General features: G+C 46.9%; 1 non-coding gene and 1 pseudogene across 1 annotated transcript; both read right to left on the bottom strand.

The window, feature by feature from the left end:
• Positions 1-1,201: 1,201 nt before the first annotated feature.
• Positions 1,202-1,316, bottom strand: LOC116681577 (U5 spliceosomal RNA). Its single transcript, XR_004330046.1, has one exon. It is a non-coding gene; the product is annotated as a U5 spliceosomal RNA (small nuclear RNA).
• A 363-nt stretch (positions 1,317-1,679) lies between these two features.
• Positions 1,680-1,856, bottom strand: LOC116681576 (uncharacterized; annotated as a pseudogene).
• Positions 1,857-3,617: the final 1,761 nt, after the last annotated feature.

The following is a 3,617-nucleotide window of genomic DNA, read 5'->3' as shown; positions in this document are numbered from 1 at the left end:
CTGGCACGCTTCTGCCAGGTGCCCATTCTCACCACACTGCGGCAGAGTTGGGCTGGCCCTGGTAGTGAATGTAGCCCTGTTGTTTCCCAGAACTATCATGGATGGCAGATGTTTCAGGCCTTGGAAGCCTTGGGGATCCTGCCATTGTTGGATGGGGACCCTCCAAGCGCAATTCCAAATGCCATCCTCATCTCTCACTTTGGTAGCCTGGCCTTTCACAGTGCAAAATCTGCCCAGCCATAAACAAATGTCAGCTGCATTCACAGTTTCATTGAACATTCTGACAATTACAGTTTTTAGCTGCATTGTCAGTCAGTTTCTCAACATTAAATGCAGAAAACTGGGGTTTTGCATTTTCAAAACGAATCCAGAATTCTCTCAACAAGGCAGCGGAACAAAAGCTTATATCAAAACCTTTATTAAAAGGTAAAGTCAAGATACAGTTTACATCTTCTGGGGTGAATTTCAAGATTTTCTGGACTAGCCTCCTGGAGAAGTCCAGCCTTGATATCACAAGGGGTTCATTTTCTTTAAAAGTAAAACGGACACTGTGGTGCCTCCGCATGCCGGCATGGTTGGCCGACATGGCGGAGGCAAACAAAATAAAAGGGATAAAAGAAGCTAAAACCCCTAAAACCGTCTAAAAAGCAACAAGGAAGCTAAAAATAAGATAAAAAACTGATCTAAAATAGCAAAATGAAACCTTAATAAATACTAAAACTAAAACACACTTACCTTTCTTGTTTGGTCTGGTCGATGTTGTTATCCGCAGAGTAGTAAGCAGTCCTCTGGACCAATGAATTCCAAGTGAAGTATCTCAACTACAAACAAGTTGAAATTTACTCACAAGAAATGGTTTGATTAACCTCCAAAAACCTGGTGAAAAACTATGCCACAAACAGGCAAAAAATTTTCTCCAGAATAAGAGGCGATCGCAGTCTTAGCCAAAAAGCCGAGAAGCGATGACCACCACCTCTTTGCTGTCCGATGCGACCTCCCCGACGGTTCTCAGTTGTCACGGTCCAGTAATTTTAAAAGGACATAACAGCTGCTACTTGGCACCCCCGTCCAAGCAATTTTGGTTTTCCCAAGTGGTCAAGCTTCTGCCAACCTGCAATGTTCCCATGCTGTCACATTTTAGCTGCGTTTAAGAATCTGAGTTTCCTTATGGAGAGCACATTTGTTTTTTACAAGTACAAAAGGCTTAACCAAACAGCAAAGCCCACCAAAAATAATTTCAACTCATAGGCGTTCCTCTCCGGAAGTCTTTAGTAAAAGGCGAAAGGCTTGTGCGTTATGAAGAGAAACCAGAGTAAGTGCAGCCCACGCTCGAGAGCAGCCGAAATGCCCAGTCTTCCCAGTCCCAACCCTCGCGGTGATTCTCACTTGGTGTGCCGCTTTCCAAATCCAAGGCCTGGCCTATTGCCACACTGTCACAGGCCAATATTTTGTCCTTGCTTTTTTTCCGCCAATAAATAGTGCAAATCTTGCTACACTTTTGTATGGCTTTATCTTGCCAAGTATTATAACAACGTTTTGATACCAGGAACCCAACGAGGTCATTCAGGTTTTGCGACAACTTCTGACGGTAAAATCTGCCAGCCATGTCTCTTCAGGTCCATTGACAGTTTGAGCAACGGGCAGCTCCACGTGCATCGTCATTGTTTTTCCACAAGACAGATGGGTGCACCGTTCCCAGCGACGCTGCAATACCGGTCGATGCGTGGAGTGAATGGAGCAAGCCCCTTTTTCAACTCCCATTGCTAAAAATCCATTTAATATGTTGTCCCCTGATAGAGGACATATCAGATATTAAACTGATAAGAACAGATTTTTTTCTTTTGAAAAGAATTTATTGACACTCCATTCATACTTTTGTCATTTAACATGTCACATCAAAGTTACCTTCCAAAATACAACAAGTCAATAAATAATCCATAAGACATCTAAAACACAGCTCCAAGAGATGCATTATACATAAATAATCCTAAACATCCAAACAATTGCTTTAAAAATGCATTACAGATAACATTTTCATAGATTAAAAGGTATAAAAGGTTTTCAATGTAAATGAGTGTCTATGTTAAAATCTCCTCAGCAGGGAGCGCATATGTTATGAATAAAAAGTCCACTGTTGTGCAGGAGTGGGGTGAGTCCCTACCAAGTGGGAACTCATTTCGCTCCCCCAAACAGATTTGGTCTCTCGGGATCCTGTCGAGGTGCTCAGAGGAGACCCTCACCCTGTAGCTCCTTCCCACCGACCTCACCGGAGGGTCAGGCCGCCGCTGCTTTGAACTTGTACTGTGTGGCTCCGGCTCCTTCGTCCGAATGGGCACAGAGCGATTCTTCTTTGAGGCTGTGTCCTAGGCCCGCCGCCTGCAGCTCCGGCCATTCGGACCGTCGCTGCGGCCATCCGGATCACAGCCTCGGGGGGGATCTGCATGTGCTTCCTTACCAGCAAGTTTCTGGAGGTCCATATGGCGTCTTTGATGGCGGCTAGGGTGAGCCACTGTTTGGCAAATGTTCGTGCTGGTATCTTTTGTTCCTTGGCTCACCCCGTACAGCACCAGCTGTGGTGTAAGGACCTCCCTTGCTGGCAAGTACGGGAATTGCAAGGAGCCGGCCATTGCCCACTGTTCTACGGCAGTGCTGCACTCCCAGAGCAGGTGCCTCACCGACTCAGGCGCGCCACAACCTGGTCGGGGGCAAGTTGCGTGCGCCGACATGCCCCGGGAGTGCATTACGGACCTGACCGGGAGGATCTCTTGAGCCACCATCCATGACAGGTCCCGGAGTCTGTTTGGAAGAGCGGGATGGTTTACGTTGCGCCAAACTGTTGAGGGCTCGCCAATGCGAGCCCGCGCACTGGACTCACTGGTTCCCGCTCCTGCACAACAGAAATGAGAGAGCGATGAGTAGTTAAAACCTGCAACTCCTCTCCTCCTGCTCAAGGTTAAAATGCCTTAAAAATGACTGGATATGAGACTTCCGGAAGCAAATGGAGTAGACAGGTGCGTCAGAGCTTCTCTCCCACTTTAATTTCAAAATACTCCGTTCAAAACTCGTCAATCTGCTCACTATCTGGATAAAACAATTTATGAACGGAGGGAGAAACATGGCGAGCCATAAAAAATCGACAAGAATGCTCAAAGCTCAGGATAAAAGTGCCCAAGTAGCTCAGGCTAACACGTTTCTGGAGCAAGCTAACGACAACGTGGCTAGTTCGGAAGCTCAGAGCCCTGGAACGAACATGGACTCGGAGGGAATACTTAAGGCCATCGATGGTTTGAAGACTGCTTTAAAGGATGATAATGCGAAGCTACAAGAAATATTGACCATCTGGGACATGAGATCAACGGTAAGCTGGACAATATTGCTACTGAGGTCCAGGGCCTGGCGGAGCGGGTTGACGAGGCGGAGGCCCGCGTTCATCAAGTGGAGACCTGGGCAAAGGAGGCAACCGAGGCGCTGTGCTTCTGCATCGAACAACAGCGGAAAACACAGCTTAAGGTGCTTGATTTAGAGTCTCGCTCCAGAAGAAACAACGTCCGTGTATTTGGGGTACCAGAGGGAAAGGAGGGAACTCAACTATACAGTATATCGAGACGTTTCTGAGA

This window comes from Etheostoma spectabile, unplaced genomic scaffold, assembly GCF_008692095.1.
Source record: "Etheostoma spectabile isolate EspeVRDwgs_2016 unplaced genomic scaffold, UIUC_Espe_1.0 scaffold00018649, whole genome shotgun sequence".
Classification (NCBI taxonomy): domain Eukaryota; kingdom Metazoa; phylum Chordata; class Actinopteri; order Perciformes; family Percidae; genus Etheostoma; species Etheostoma spectabile.
The sequence above is the reverse complement of the archived record's forward strand: the minus strand, read 5'-3'. Positions and strand labels throughout refer to the sequence as shown.